Below are 17,298 nucleotides of genomic sequence, written 5' to 3'. Positions count from 1 at the left end.
AGATAAATTCTTTGGTACCATCTTTCTAGATTCCATATTTATGCTTACATTCATGTATGATATTTATCTTTCTCTTTCAGACTGACTTCACCCTGTATAATCGCTCTAGGTTCATCCACCTCATTAGAACTGATTCACTTTTTTTGGCTGGGTAACATTCCATTCGGTATGTGTACCACAAGTTCTTTATCCATTCATCTGTCAATGGACATCTAGGTTGCTTCCATGTTCTAGCTATTATAAATAGTGCTGCAATGAAAAATGGGATTCTTGTGTCTTTTTCAATTTTGGTTTCCTCGGGGAATATGCCTAGGAGTGGGATTGCTGGGTCATATGGTGGTTTTATTCCTAGTTTTTAAGGAATCTCAATACCATCTTCCATAGTGGCTGTATCAATTTACATTCCCACCAACAGTGCAAGAGGGTTCCCTTTTCTCTATACCCTCCCCAGCATTTATTGTTTGTAGACTTTTTGATGATGGCCATTCTGACCAGTGTGAAGTGGTACCTTTATTGTAATTTTGATTTGCATTCTTCTAATAATGAGTGAGATGGGAATACCAGACCACCTGACCTGCCTCTTGAGAAACCTGTATGCAGGTCAGTAAGCAACAGTTTGAACTGGACATGGAACAACAGACTGGTTCCAAATAGAAAAAGGAGTATTTCAAGGCTGTGTTTTGTCACCCTGCTTATTTAACTTACATGCAGAGTACATCATGAGAAACACTGGGCTGGAGGAAGCACAAACTGGAATCAAGATTGCTGGGAGAAATATCAATAACCTCAGTTATGCAGATGACACCACCCTTATGGAAGAAAGTGAAGAAGAACTAAAGAGCCTCTTGATGAAAGTGAAAGAGGAGAGTGAGAAAGTTGGATTAAAGCTCAACATTCAGAAAACTAAGATCATGGCATCCGGTCCCATCACTTCATGGCAAATAGATGGGGAAACAGTGGAAACAGTGGCTGACTTTATATTTTTGGGCTCCAAAATCACTGCAGATGGTGACTGCAGCCATGAAATTAAAAGACGCTTACTCCTTGGAAGGAAAGTTGTGACCAACCTACACAGCATATTAAAAAGCAGAGCCATTACTTTGCCAACAAAGGTCCATCTAGTCAAGGCTATGGTTTTTCCAGTAGTCATGTATGGATGTGAGAGTTGGACTGTAAAGAAAGCTGAGTGCCGAAGAATTGATGTTTTTGAAGTTTGGTGTTGGAGAAGATTCTTGAGAGTCCCTTGGACTGCACAGAGATCCAGCCAGTCCATCCTAAAGGAGATCAGTCCTGGGTGTTCATTGGAAGGACTGATGTTGAAGCTGAAACTCCAATATTTTGACCACCTTATGTGAAGAACTGACTCATTTGCAAAGACCCTGATGCTGGGAAAGGTTGACGGCAGGAGGAGAAGGGGATGACAGGTTGAGATGGATGGCATCAGTGACTCAATGGACGTGGGTTTGGGTAAACTCTAGGAGTTGGTGATGGACAGGAAGGCCTGGCGTGCTGCGGTTCATGGGGTCACAAAGAGTCGGACACGACTGAGCGACTGAACTGAACTGAATAATGAGTGACGTTGAGTATCTTTTCATGTGTTTTTTAGCCATCTGTATGTCTTTGGAGGAATGAATGTTTAGGTCTTTTTCCCACTTTTTGATTGGGTTGGTTGTTTTTCTGGTGTTCAGTTGTATGAACTGCTTATCTATTTTGGAAATTAATCCTTTGTCAGTTGTTTCATTTGCTGCTATTGTCTCCCATTCTGAGGGTTTTCTTTTCACCTTGTTTATAGCTTCCTTTGCTGTGTAAAAGCTTTTAAGTTTAATTAGGTCCCACTTGTTTACTTTTGTTTTTATTTCCATTATTCTAGAAGGTGGGTCATAGAGGATCTTACTTTGATTTATGTCTTACTTGATTTATGTCAAGTGTTCTGCCTAGGTTTTCCTCTAAAAGTTTTATAGTTTCTGGTCTTACATTTAGATCATTAATCCATTTTGAGTTTATTTTTGTGTATGGTGTTAGGGAGTGTTCTAATTTCATTCTTTTACATGTAGCTGTCCATTTTTCTTCCCAGCACCACTTATTGAAGAGGTTGTCTTTGCCCCATTGTATGTTCTTGCCTCCTTTGTGAAAGGAGTGGATTTTTAACTTAATACTCTGTTTGTCTTTTTGATAACTGTGAAGTGATAAACTAGAGAAATTTGAAGAAATTAATAAAAGTTTTAAGATATCTTTTATACAAATTCAAGCCCCAGTTAACATTTTTGGGTGTAATTCTTATTTTAAGAGAGAAGCTAAAATAGAAAAGTATGCATGTGAATATTTTCTTTTTTCAGAGTCTTTTTGGAAATATATTTTTCATAAACATGATTTAGTCTCTATACCTCATGAAGGCTTTTATTTTAATCCTTTGTTTAGCAATTATTTTTTGAGCTGCTTCTATGGGCCAGGCATTGTTAGTCTGCACTTGTTGGAGGAAATTTAAAAGTTACCAGTTTTTCTTACTTGTAGGCAGTTGAAAGCCTTTCACTTGCCAGTTAGACAGCCTGTTTAAAATCACTGGCCAGTTAGTATAACAATGTACAAAGAGAAATATATGTTGAAGACTGGTGCTTTTTGTATTTTTCATTTATTCACTGATTTCTATGTCTGAGGGAAGTCAAAATTCTTTATACATTTGGGTGATTCCATCAAATGACCGGACCTGTATAAAACTACTCTCTGTGGTTCAGTATGTTCTGACTCTTGGTAATGATGCTTTCTCTTCCTGTAATTGAACAGTGCATTCACTACGAGAAGTTGTTCTGACATGAAGGGACATATGTACAACTATGGCTGATTCATGTTGATGTTTGACAGAAAACGACAAAATTGTGTAAAGCATTTATTCTTCAATTAAAAAATAAATAAATTTTTAAAAAGGAGTTTTTACAAGTATGAAGGGAATTATTAGGCCCAAATTAAATAAAAAATATTTCTGTTGCAAACTTAAATAAGATAAGTTTGGAGCTAAGTGCTTTACCACCAGAGAAATCCTCCAAGCAAGTCTGAATGATTAGAACATGTGTGTTTTGGACTCTAAACAACACAAGGCAAGTATAAATATATAGAAAGGGGAAAATGAATTTCTGAAGCTTAATAAATGAGAGGGCTTCCCTGGTGGCTCAGTGGTAAAGAATCCACCTGCCAGTGCAGAAGACTCAGATTTGATCCTGGGTCAGGAAGATTCTCTGGAGAAGGAAATGGCAACCCACTCCAGTATCCTTGCCTGGAAAATCCCATGGACAGAGGAGCCTGGCGAGCTATAGTCCATGGGCTCACAGAGAGTCAGACACAACTGAGTGACTAAACAGCAGTAAAACAAAGAAGAAGTGTTCTATGTTCATAGTTCTTCAGGGCCACTCTGAGGAATTTTATATAGTGGAATTAGGCTTTGTTTAATCAGAGTGTCAGAAAGAGATGCTCTTGAATTGATTGATCCTAGGCTCCTGCAATCAGGGTCTAGATCAAATTTTCAATCTGTGGCTTTTTTTTTTTTTTTAATGACCCATTGTCTTTGTTGCTTTCAGCAGTTCAGCTCCTAAGACTTGTCTTTTGCCCCTGCCAACCCTCTTTCCTTTGAAAGCAGTGCTCCTTCTTATTCCCACCTCACACATCGATGCACTTCCAAGCTTCATGGTGTGGGTTTCTTCCTGACTGCATGTAGAGGCATAGGAGTTTGAGTCTTGGCACCCCGCTATTAGGAGAAAGTGAAATGTCATACCTAAATTCTTGCTTCTCGTAATAGTGCTCTTTTTTGCTCTGATAACGATGAAGTGCAGTGACTACTTAAAGGTAAGGATACCTGGTATACATACTTAGGCTTGAGGAAAGCAGTAAGATGACCACCTTGAAATACACAGTAAGAACATAATATACTATCAAAAAGTGAATGTGTGTCCCATCATTTTAGTTTTCTTTTTCCTCATCCCTGTTTCTTGCTTTACAATTTCAGGTACTTGTTAAGGTTTGGGGACTACTAAATAAACATGTAGGAAGTTGCTTTCAAAGTATCAGATTCTTATTCAGCAGACATTTGTTACCATCTGTGTTCAAGATGATGTGCTGGCTATTAAGTGAAAAAAGTGAAAGTGAAGTCACTCGGTCGTGTCCGACTCTTGGCGACCCCATGGACAGTAGTCTGTCAGGCTCCTCTGTCCATGGGATTCTCCAGGCAAGAATACTGGAGTGGGTTGCCATTTCTCCAGGAGATCTTCCCGACTCAGGGATCGAACTGGCATTTCCTACATTGTAGGCAGACGCTTTATTGTCTGAGTCACCAGGGAAATCGCTGGCTATTAAGAGGGATATAAAGATGTAGTCACAATTCTGGTTGGTGAAGCAGGTGAGTTTGCAGGATTTGATAGAGAAAGGAGTGCACATTTCATTCACTTAATTTTTAAAGAATTGTTATTTATTTATTTTTGGCTGCACTGTGTCTTCACTGCTGTGTGGACTTTTCTCTAGTTGTATCGAGCTGGGGTGGTGTGCGGGCTTCTTGTTGCAGTGGCTTCCTTTGTTGCAGAGCATGGGCTCTAGAGCACTCAGGCTTCAGTAGTTGCAACACACAGGCTCAATAGTTGTACCTCGTGGACTCTAGAGCATGGGCTTAGTAGTTGTGGCACACAGGCTTAGTTGTCCTTTGGCATGTGGGATCTGCCCGGACCAGGATTCGAACCCATGTCCCCTGCATTGGCAGGTGGATTCTTAACCACTGGACCACCAGAAAGGTTCTTTTCATTCGCTCTTGATGCTACTTATCGTGCAACAGTCCCTGGTTGTACGCTTTTTTCATCTTTGTCTTAGAGCCCTAATTGAGTTCCCACAATTATGTTTGATCCTCATGATTCTCCAGTGAGTAGTTTATCTCTGAGAAGATAAAAGAGATTAAAAGCATGAATTAGAGATTCTGGCAAAATTTAAACATTGATAGGAAGGAAGGTGGAACTGCTTTATGTATATATTTGAGGTTACAGTGTTACCAGTTTTAAGTGGTATGTATGAAATCTAGAGGATAATAGGACTGACTTGATCAGAAACATCTTCAAAATAAGTATGTAAATTAACTGTACCCTCTGTGTGTGTGTGTGTGTGTGTGTGTGTGTGTGTGTGTGTGTGTGTGTTAGTTGCTCAGTTGTGTCGGACTTTTTGTGACCCCATGTCTGTCCATTGAATTCTGTAGGTGTGTAGGCAAGAATACTGGGGTGGGTTGCCAGTCCCTTCTCCCAGGAATCTTCCTGACCCAGGGATCAAACCCGGGTCTCTTGCATTGCAGGCATATTCTTTACTGTCTCTGCTTACCAGGGAAGCCCCCTGTACTGGACACTAGGGAAAGTATTTTAGGTAGGGGAACAGTGTGAGCAGAGTCAAGCAGTTGAAATAAGGGTAGGGTTTTCACTGGGCTCTGGATGGAAGATTAGAAGATTTATATTGGTGAATCATAAAAAATAAAGGTGGGGTGTAGGATTCTGTTCTGTGGATTTCAGTACAGTGACAGAGTTATGCAGCCATCCTCACAGTTTAATTTTAGAGCATTACATCACTCTGTATTGAAACTTACTACCCACCCATTAGCAGTCCCTTCTTATTCCCGCCCCAAGCTCTAGGTAACCACTCAACCACTCTGTATAGATTTGTTTCTTCTGGAGTATTTCATATAAATGCAGTCATACTACATATGGCCTTTTGTGTCTGGTTTCTTTCATTTAGCACAAAGTTTTTGAGGTTCATACATGTGGCATGTAACAGTACTTAATTCCTTTTTATATCTGACTAGTATTCTGTTGTATAGATGTCCAGTGTTTTATATATCCATTTAGGCATTGATAGATATTTGGATTATTTCTACCTTTTGGCTATTATGACTACTGTGAACACTTGTGAAAACATTTGGATGATATTATTTCTCTTGGCTGGAACTGCTGGATCATATGGTAGCTTTATGTTTAATGTTTTGAGAGACCCCGAAACCATTTTCCAAAGTGACTATGTCGTTTTACATTCCCAACAGCAGTGTATGAAGATTCCAGTTTCTCCTGAGTATGGCAAACACTTATTATTGCTCTTCTTTTTTTTTTTATTATAGCAATACCAGGCAATGTGAAGTGGTATTTCACTGTGGATTTTCTGTTTGCCTTTTTCTTTTGATAAGATAGAATTTATATGTAAATATGTGATTCATATTTAGGCTTTTAATTGCAGTTCTGTGCCAAAATGTGGTAGATGAATAATCACATATTGTGAAATTAAATTAGGCTGAGAAAATCTTGGAGTAATACTTTACATAATAGGAACAATATTCAGGTCTAGCATTTATACACTTAAATACTTTTTAAAGTGAAGAATAAATTGAATGTATGTTAAATGGAACCTTTGAAGGTGTGTAGTTTTATATCTGAATCTTATACTGTGGGTATTCTCATGCTATGTACTAAAGTTTGGCGTTAGATTGTTTTGCTCTTATTATTATTGTGGGTATTTACATAATATAAAATGTATTACTGTAATCATTTTTAATGAACTGTTCATACTATATAGTCACAGTGTTGTACAACCATCACTGCTATATAGTTCCAGAATTTTTCAGCACCCCAGCAGAAGCTCTGTAGCCAAAATTCTTCATTCGCTTTTACCTCCAATTCCTTGTAATCTCACATCTACTTCTTGTCTCTGTGGATTTCTGGATATTTCATATAAATGGAATCATACGTGGCCTTTTGTGTCTGCCTTCTGTTAACGTGTATCAGAATTTTATTTCTTTTTATTGCTGAATAATATTCCATTGTATGGATATATCACATTTTGTTTAACCATTCATTCACTGATGTTCATTGGGTTGTTTCCACCTTTGGCTTTTGCAAATAATAATACTATAAACATTCATGTTAAAATTTTTGTTTGAACACCTATTTTCAGTTCTTTTGAATATATTTCTAGGAGTGGGATTGCTGGGTCACATGTCTGCGTTCTGTGTTTAACTTACTGAGGAACTCCCAAATTATTTTCTGCAGTGGTTGCAGCATGTTATATTCCCACCAGTGATATTTGAGAGTTCCACTTTTACTGTATTCTCACCAGTGCTGATTATTTTCAGTTTGATTATAGCCATCCAGATGGATGGGAAGTGGTTATCTTGTTGCTTCAATTTGCCATTCCCTAATGTCTAAGGATGTTGAAGATCCTTTTGTGGCTGTTGACCATTTGTATATCTTCTTTGGAGAAATATCTGTTTCAGTCCTTTGCCCAATTTTTAATTGCCTGATTTGTCTTTTTGTCTTTGAGTTATAGGAATTCTTTATTCTAGATACAAAGCTATCTTTTCCCCTCCCCCTGCAGTGTGACGTCTTCAATGTTGCCCCTCGGCGGGTACAGCCTGGGGTATGCCCACTACCACCCAGGAATATCATTGATTCTGGCAGGACTCTCTTTGGCTATTTCTTTCCCAGACCATACCCAGCTCTTAAACTCCACTAATTACAGCTGCTTGCTCTTTTGTTTTCGACAGTGTTCAGGGACATAGGTTGCTTCACAGACTATTGCAGTCAAATTCAGGCAACTTTAAAGAGATGCTTCCTAAGGTCAGTTTTTGAAATTTATTCTGACCCCCAAAAGATCTCTTCCTACCAGTCTCTTTCCACTTCTTTCTGCAAGCTAGCACATCTACAGTTTATTCAGCCTTTATCTCCAATGAATGTCAGTCTCTTCCAGTGGCCTATCACTACAGCCACAGTTTTTGAGAGCGCCCTTAGTTTTGAGCTAATGTTGCTAATGAAGTCAGTTCCTTTGCAGAGAGACTTGGACGTCTGGTGCATGATTGCTTCTAGCCCTAGTGACTCCCGTGAATCAGGCTCTAGGGCAGAGGGCAGGAACAATGGACACTTCTCTGAAGGTGACATCACAGTTTAGGAGCTGAGTGCTCAGTTGAATGGTGGCTATAGCCCCAGGTCTCCTTGGGTGAGCTGGGGCAAGACAATCTGGGTCTAGTGTTCTTGGCAGTTCCTCACCGAAGGTAGAGCCTCCATTCCAGGAGCAGGGACGGGGCAGAAGAAGGGAGCCGCTACCTCTCAGCCACACTCACACTCTGTGTAGCTTCAGCATCGAGTAACTGTGGGCAAGATGAGAAATGCCGGCATGCTATGGTGCTCATCCTGCACCATGCAATAGTTCTTTGCCTAAGAGCTGGGGTTCAGAGAACCCTGTGTCCTTGGCATCAGTCTGAAGTGGAGATTCTGTTCTGCTTAGCTGTGATGGGGAAGGGTGGGAGCAGGATTGTTGTTTATAGACACCACTAAAGTTCCTTGTACTTACCAAGTTCTAGCAGATTTTCTTGAATTCTGTGTTTCTTTGTTTGCCATAAGCCCATAGGACCATTTTAAGGGACTTCAGAAGGCTGGGATGGGGATAGGTTTCTGTTTTTTTATTTTATTTTATGACTTTCACCAGTTTCACTGAGGAGTGGGTCTGTGGAGCTCCCCACACTGTCATGCCAGAAGAAGAAAAAGCCAGTCATTTTTGGACTACTTTTTACTGCCACGGTTCTCAGCTTCCTACTTCCAACACTGTGCGTGCTTGCATGCTCAGTTGTGTCTGATTTTTTGCGACCCCATGATCTGTAGCCCGCCCAGCTCCTCTGCCCGTGGAATTTTCCAGGCAAGAATACTGCATGGCAGGCAGATTCTTTACCACTGCACCATATGAAAACTTAACATTGCTAATCAAAAATAAGTAAAACGTAATATGTATTGACAGAAGCAGGCTGATGTAAACACCAAAGGCTTCTCTTCCAAACTGTTGTGCATTCTAGAGCTGGTAATGAGAACTTACTTGGCCTTGGGAAATTTGGTGCTTGTGAATTTTTATGACTGTTATATATGGCACACATCACTAGCTCTGCTTGATGTGTTCACTTTTCAGTACTTTTAATCTCTATATAGAATGAGGGCTAACCCAGGTCAAACCTCTTCTCCAAGCAACTCTTTTCCTCCAACCCTTGTTTAGTTGTCATTTCCTATTTAGTAGTTTAGTTGTTTATGTCCTTTAGTTGTTCTTTGACATTAGTTTTGTTTCCTCATCTAGATTGTAAGATTCTAATGGGGAAAACTGCCCTCCATACTACCTGACAATGGTGGAAAATTTGTATGCTTGTTGATGATACTTGTGGTTTCTTTTAGTTTTGTACAACTTTCAGCCTTAAGACTAGTCATTTTCATGAACAACAAGGACCTCTGTAAAGCACAGGGAGCTATACTCAATATTTTGTAACAACCTGTAAGGGAAAAGATTCTGAAAAATAGATACGGATGTATATGTAACTGAATTACTTTGCTGTACACCTGAAACCATTGTAAATCAACTCTGCTTCAGTTGTGAAAGAATACTGATTCGTCATTTATTTTTCTGTTGAAGATTTCTATTTCTATTAAGGAAGTACAGTTTTTGGATGTCAAAGATGCCTAGGACATTTCTAGAAGATAGATATTCATAGTAACATTCACCCCTGGACGTGGGGCCCACTGTTCTATATTATTTGAATTTTTGATCATATGCATATATTACTTAAAAACAAACAAAAAAAGATAGTCCAGGTAAAAGGTTGTCATTGTTTAGTTGTTTAGTGGTGTCTGACTCTTTTACAACCCCATGGACTATAGCCCATTAGGTTTCTCTGTCCATGCGATTTCCCAGGCAAGAATACTGGAATGGGTTGCCACGCCTTCCTCTAGGGGATCTTCCCAACCCAGCGATTGAACCCATCTCTACTGCATCTCTTGCATTGACAGGTGGGTTCTTTACCACTGAGCCAGCTGAGAACCCATCTAACATTTGTAAAGTATGTTAAATCAACTAATATCTGTATAGTACTTTCAGTTCAGTTCAGTTGCTCAGTCGTGTCCAACTCTTTGCGACCCCATGAACTGCAGCATGTCAGGCCTCTCCCTCCATCACCAACTCCTGGAGTTTACCCAAACTCATATCCATTGAGTCGGTGATGCCATCCAACCACCTCATCCTCTGTCGTCCCCTTGTCCTCCTGCCTTCAGTCTTTCCCAGCATCAGGGTCTTTTCAAATGAGTCAGCTCTTCACATCAAGTGGCCAGAGTATTGGAGTTTCAGCTTTAGCATCAGTCATTTCAATGAATACTCAGGACTGATCTCCTTTAGAATGAACTGGTTGGATCTCCTTGCTGTCCAAGGGACTCTTAAGAGTCTTCTCCAATACCACAGTTGAAAAGCATCAATTCTTCGGCGCTCAGCTTTCTTTACAGTCCAACTCTCACATCCATACACGACTAGTGGAAAAACCATAGCCTTGACTAGATGGACCTTTGTTGGCAAAGTAGTGTCTCTACTTTTTAATATGATGTCTAGGTTGGTCATAACTTTCTTTCCAAGGAGTAAGCGTCTTTTAATTTCATGGCTGCAGTCACCATCTGCAGTGATTTTGGAGCCCAAAAATATAAAGTCAGCCACTGTTTGCACTGTTTCCCCATCTATTTGCCATGAGGTGATGGGACCATATGCCACAATCTTAGTTTTCTGAATGTTGAGCTTTAAGCCAACTTTCTCACTCTCCTCTTTCACTTTCATCAAGAGGCTCTTTAGTTCTTCTTCACTTTCTTCCATAAGGGTGGTGTCATCTGCATAACTGAGGTTATTGATATTTCTCCCAGCAATCTTGATTCCAGTTTGTGCTTCTTCTAGCCCAGCATTTCTCATGATGTACTCTGCATATAAGTTAAATAAGCAGAGTGACAATATACAACCTTGATGTACTCCTTTTCCTATTTGGAACCAGTCTGTTGTTCCATGTCCAGTTCTAACTGTTGCCTCCTGACCTGCATATAGGTTTCTCAAGAGGCAGATCAGGTGGTCTGGAATTCCCATCTCTTTCAGAATTTTCCACAGTTTATTGTGATCCACACAGTCAAAGACTTTGGCATAGTCAATAAAGCAGAAATAGATGTTTTTCTGGAACTCTCTTGCTTTTGCAATGATCCAGCATGTGTTGGCAGTTTGATCTCTGGTTGCTCTGCCTTTTCTAAAACCAGCTTGAACATCTGGAAGTTCACGGTTCACATATTGCTGAAGCCTGGCTTGGAGGATTTTGAGCATTACTTTACTAGTGTGTGAGATGAATGCAATTGTGCGGTAGTTTGAGCATTCTTTGGGATTGCCTTTCTTTGGGATTGGAATGAAAACTGACCTTTTCCAGTCCTGTGGCCACTGTTGAGTTTTCCAAACTTGCTGGCATATTGAGTGCAGCACTTTCACAGCATCATATTTCAGGATTTGAAATAGCTCAACTGGAATTCCATCACCTCTGCTAGCTTTGTTTGTAGTGATGCTTCCTGAGGCCCACTTGACTTCACATTCCAGGATGTCTGGCTCTAGGTGAGTGATCACACCATCGTGATTATCTGGGTCTTGAAGATCTTTTTTGTACAATTCTGTGTATTCTTGCCACCTCCTCTTAATATCTTCTGCTTCTGTTAGGTCCATACCATTTCTGTCCTTTATTGAACCCATCTTTGCATGAAATGGGCAAAGTATCTCTAATTTTCTTGAAGAGATCTCTAGTCTTTCCCGTTCTATTGTTTTCCTCTATTTCTTTGTCATATATGTTATTTTATTGATTTTTTATCATGTTAAGCTATTAGGATTTTAAAAGGAATAATCCACCTTATTAGCTTTAAGTAATCCAAGCAAAAGGAGAAGTAGTATTTATTGAATACCAAGTATATTTCAAGCGCCATGTCAAGTTCCTTTATATATATTATAGGATCTTTTTAGCAAGCCTTTGAAGTAGGAATAAGTTTGCCTTCAGAAGAGCAGAAACAATGAGTATCTAGTACATTATTGTTTAATATTGTATGCATTATAGTTGCTCCATAAATATTTGTTGAATGAGTAAAAAAAAATTTTAACATGGGGAAAGTAGCCAGAGGTAGAATTTCTCAAAAGTCACACAATAAGGGCCAGAGTTGTAACTTAAACAAGATCTGTTTGGCTGGAAAGTAAATGCTGTGTCACACCATAATGATGCCTGAAGTGAGCTTTTGAGAAAAGATACCAAAACCTTGGCTAAAGTTCTGAGATTAAATAAGACTCGTTTTATTAGGTACAGACAACTGTTAAGAATGAGCACCACATTGAAGTAATGCATCCTTGTTCTTTCTTTTGATCATTCTTTCAAGACAACCTTTTATTTTCCTGGGGGAAGGAGAGTAACATTTACTGATAGGCTACTGTTGGTAAGAACTATGGGTACTGCACTTCTATGTGTATAAATAACCTATTAGTGTAAGCTCCGTGCAGTATAAGGCATACAACTGTACCACTAAATACTAAATTTAAGAAATAGGGCATTATTAGGTCCTTTGATCCTCCACTCTGCCCTCCCTGTTCCATCTCCCGCCTTTTCCCACTATGCTGATTTTGTGTTCTTTATTCTTATGCTTTTTAAAAAAATAGTTTTGCCATATGGATGAATCCCTAGGAAAAATATTGTTTCAATTTGAATGATTCTCAATTTACACAAATGGAATCATACTGTTTTTCTCGGATGATCTTTTTTCCCTCAGTATTATATTTCTATTAAACAAGAATCTCTGGGAAATAGGACTCAAGCATTTGTATTTTTTTGAGGCTTTCTAGGTAGTTCCAGTATGCCTTCAAGTGTACATACAGAATAGTGGAAGTACATGTTCATTCCAGGCAAGAGTACTGGAGTGGGTTGCCATTTCCTCCAGGGGATCTTCCCAACTCAGGGATCGAACCTGGGTCTCCCACATTCCAGACAAACGCTTTAACCTCTGAGCCACCAGGGAAGCCCATTTCTTTGAGCCCCTTTTTTGGGGGGGGTGGGGCAAGAATACTGGAGTGGGTTGGCATTCCCTTCTCCAGGAGATTTTCCCAATCCAGGGATTGAACCCAGGTCTCCTGCATTGTTGGCAGACGCTTTACCATCTGAGCCACCAGGGAAGTCTCAATTTAACTAGACAAATGTAAATTTTTAGAAGGGAAGAAGGAATTTAAACTCCCATCAGCAGGGTGTGCTGTTCCACATCTTTGCCAGTATCCAGTATTTTCAGTCTTAAACTTTTGCAAACCTCATGGATGTAAAATGGGATCTTGATGTGATTTTAATTTGCTTTTTCCCGATAACTATTGAAATTCATATTTTTTTCTTATGATTATTGACCACTCATTTCCTCTTCTGTAGTACTTTCTATTATATTGTCTTTTTTTATGTTTGTTTTTTGCAGGTTTTATTTTATTGAAGTATAGTCGATGTACAATATTGTGTTAGTTTCAGGTATACAGCAAAATAATTCAGTTAAACATATAGATATAGATATAGATATAGATATATATATATATACACATTCTTTTTCAGATTCCTTTCCCTTATTGGTTATTACAAAATATTGAGTGTAGTTCCCTCTGCTACAGATTAGGTCCTTGTTGGTTATCTATGTTATATATTACATATCAGTGTTTTTATATTCTGGGTATCAGTCTTTCATTGATTATATTGTTGCAAATGTTTTTTCACAATTTATTGCATGCAATACTATTTATTGAATAGTGAGAATTGGAGTTGAGAGAGTGAGTAATGTTGATACTTGGGGAAAGAACATTCCAGTCAGAAGAAACAGCAAGTACAAAGGTCCTGTGGCTGGAACTACCTAAAGTTTTCAAGAAATCATCATGAAGGACACTGTGGGTGGAGCATAGTGAATGATGGGAAGAATAGTGGGAAATGAGGGATTTGAGAGTAAGTGCATGTTGTACAGGGACATGATGAGATGAAACACTCTATATATTTGTAATATGTTGTATATAACTGTACAAATACATTGTAAAAATCTCTTTTTTCTCCTGAAATGAAATACAGATAATATAAGCACTTAAAATAATAGTGTTTCCAACTTAATATAAAGAAGACATAAATGGAAGTGGTATATTTCATTATCTGTGACAAGTTTAGAATACAAGTTGTGATTATGTAGAGTGTCTGACTTTAAGAGTTATAAGTTAGGACTTAAGCATGTGTGTATATTGCTGACTCATACTGTAAACAGTAATTGTGATGGGATTTTGTGAAATGGTGAATAATTATTGATAATGTCTTATATCAAAGTGCAGCCTTCCCTTAATTTACATGAAGGAGGCATTCTGGAAAATTCAGAGTATAATGAAAGGATAAAATTCACATAATTCACTAACATGAATGTTCCATGGGCTATTTGAAACTCTGGTAGTACCAACTAAAACTGCAGACGCTCCCCTTCTTCATTGTGATAATCAGAAACATTTCCACTAGGAATCTTGGACACAGGACTTGGCAGGCATTATAAGAATTCTAACTCTGCATGAGATGGCAAGTCACTGGAGAGTTTTAGGAAAAGGAGTAACGTAAGTCACTAGTGTCTTAATGAGATCATTCTGGCTTCTGTGTGGAGAATAGATGGTGGGTGGTTTAGTACAGAAGAAGAAAAACCAGTTGAGTCTAATCCCATAATCACGGTGAACAGATGATAGTAGTGTAGACCAGACTTGAAACCATAGATTCTAAACTGTGACTGGAATCTGGATATATTTAAAAAGTAGTTTTTGCATGTCAGTACCAGGGCACATGTTTGTTTTGTTTTTCTTATCTCTACTCTTGGCCTATGTTTTCCCAGAAGTAGTTATGTTAACTAGATCATAACTGCTGGCAACCTTTGAACTTTTAATATGGAGGGGATTTTTTTTTTTTACAAATGGTTGTTTCCATTGCTAAATAAAGTGGAAAGTGGATTTTCCTTTTTGTTTTAACATGAACTTGCATGTTGTCAGTACAGGAATTAAAATTCAGTAGAATTCAGTTAAGTACTCATAAGTGGAAAATGTCAGCTTTATAAATACTAGGAAGCCTTTTGAGCTTATACTCTTTAGGACCAGAACCATTTGATTGTTTGGGTGAGTGGATTTTTGATGGAAATAGTGTTGGCTCTTTCCTTGTTCTTTCTTTCTCAGGCTACTCAGCGGGAAAGCACACTGTTTACAAACAGTCTAAACTAATACCATCCTTGAAAGGAGCAGTCCATGGCATTTTTGACTCGAGAGACACTTTGATCCCCCCAAATGATATGAACTTTTTTTGGATGATATTTAAATAGCATCAAATGATGAAATTTGTAGATTATCTCTCAGTCCTACAGCCAGAGGTGAAGGATGACCAAGTTTTTCTGGTCCAGGTGTCAATAATCTGTTTTGTATTTCATAGCAACTGCAAGAAACTATGTCATCTTAGCTATAGTTGGTTGGATTCAGTTTTTATATTGAGAGGAGGCATGGGAGATAAGTGACTAGCTTTCATAGAAGGAAATTTGATGAGGATTCTTGATACTTAGTGCAGCGTCCCAGGTGGCTCAGGGGTAAAGAATCTGCCTGCCAATGCAGGAGACGCGGGTTTGGTCCCTGCGCTGGAAAGATCCCCTGGAGGAGGAAATGGCAACCCACTCCAGTGTTCTTGCCTGGGAAATCCCATGGACAGAGGATCCTGGCGGGCTCTAGTCTTTGGGGTTGCAAAAGAGTCAGACCTGACCTAGCGACTAAACAACTTGATACTTAGTGCAGTTTTGCTTTTTAAATATTTATTAAATGCCTAGTGTGTTTAGTCGGAGCCAGGTCCTTTAGCGAGATTGAAAGTAATATAAAATAGTCCCTGCCAATAAGGAAGGACGTTGTATTCCAGCAGAAGAGATGGATACATACAGAGTTGAATAATATTATAAAGCAGTGTATAATTAAGCGGTAAAAGATTGGTAAAGCATTCTTTCTCAGTGGGGAGAGGCACAGGTACATTCCAGAGGAAAAATACAGCACCTGCAAACACTCAGGGTAAGGATGACTAAGGCAAAATGGGGAAAGGAGATTACTTAGGTTTGAAGAGTACTGTCAACATGTTTTTCTCTTTCTGGGTGTTTTTATTGGAGAATAAGAGGAAAGAAGCCTGGAAAGGTAAGATAGGTTAGGACAGAGCAGAGGACGCACTGTGGAATCAGTGAAGTCTGTAAGCCTGGAAAAGACTTAAGGGAAAAAGCAGCAAGACCAGTTTAGAAGAGGGAGAGGAGAGTAGGAGATAGTAGCCATTGGCATAAAAATCTAGGTATAAAGTGATAACTCACCAACTATTGAAGTAACAGTAAAAAAAAAAAAAAAGTTTTACGTGTTGAAGAAAACATCTGAAATCTGTTTCATGATCCATGAGGGCTAAAGGGAAATTTTTCTAATAAGCAATATTCCAAGTTTGCCTTCACTACTTGAATAATTCCCTCTCCCCTCCTCCTCCCCATAATCTCATTTTTTCCTTTAGCACACTAAAGTAGAAGGAAATGTTCATTTAATTGATTTGTATGAGTGGTTGAGGAATTGTGAACAGCAGATCTCCCTTCTCACAGAAAGCTAGAAAATTGGTATAAGAGGGTAGTTAATGAACTGGGGCCATATATTCATCTCTGTAGCCCCAGCCTGACAACTAATAAGCCAAAATTAACCTCCTTTGAATGATAATGAAGAAAATGTTTTCCCTGACCCCTTTGCATTTGGGAGCAAATTTGACTGTGGGCAATTTGCACTGTGTTTCTTTCCTAAAACAAAGTAATAATAATGAGGCAGTATTGTTTGTTCACCTTTCGCTTTGCCCCAGTGCCACCCTCTGATCTTGCGGGCTCCCCAGATCTGTATCTTAGTTCTTTCTATGTTGGTTCTTTCTCAGGCTGCTCAGCAGGAAAGCAGACTGTTTACAAACAATCTAAGCTAATAACTTCCTTTCCTACTGAGCAAATAGTTGCCAAAATGAATCCTTTCTCAGGGCTAAGAGTGGGTGTTCTAGTTAGTGGGTGTTCTGGAATGCAAGTGGGTCCTTATTTTAAGAAAGATTATTTTTATACTAGAAGTTCAGTGTACACCAAGATACACATATTTGTAGCAACTGGGAAGTATGGAAACATCAATAGGACTTGTTGGAAATTATCAGATCCCTGAAAGGCTTATTTACGTGGCTTGTTAATAACAGGAGCATCTCAGAACTAACAAAACCAAAGAGGATGCAGTTAATTGAGCCTGTTTCCCCCGGTGTTAGTTTTCATCTATGAGATGCAGTTTCATTGGCATGCAAGGGTGATTCCTATAGTGTGATGGCAGCCCCCTTTGAGACATAGCTCAATGGGGAACATAAAACTTAAAACCCACTTATCTTTGGGGACTGTA

The 17,298-nt window shown here is 39.0% G+C and overlaps 1 protein-coding gene across 3 annotated transcripts in view; it reads left to right on the top strand.

The window, feature by feature from the left end:
• Positions 1–17,298, top strand: part of NARS2 (asparaginyl-tRNA synthetase 2, mitochondrial) — a 132,251-nt gene that overhangs the window by 17,770 nt on the left and 97,183 nt on the right. The window lies entirely within an intron of this gene.

Source organism: Dama dama, chromosome 2 (assembly GCF_033118175.1).
Source record: "Dama dama isolate Ldn47 chromosome 2, ASM3311817v1, whole genome shotgun sequence".
NCBI lineage: Eukaryota > Metazoa > Chordata > Mammalia > Artiodactyla > Cervidae > Dama > Dama dama.
This window is presented reverse-complemented; position numbering and strand designations above follow the sequence as displayed.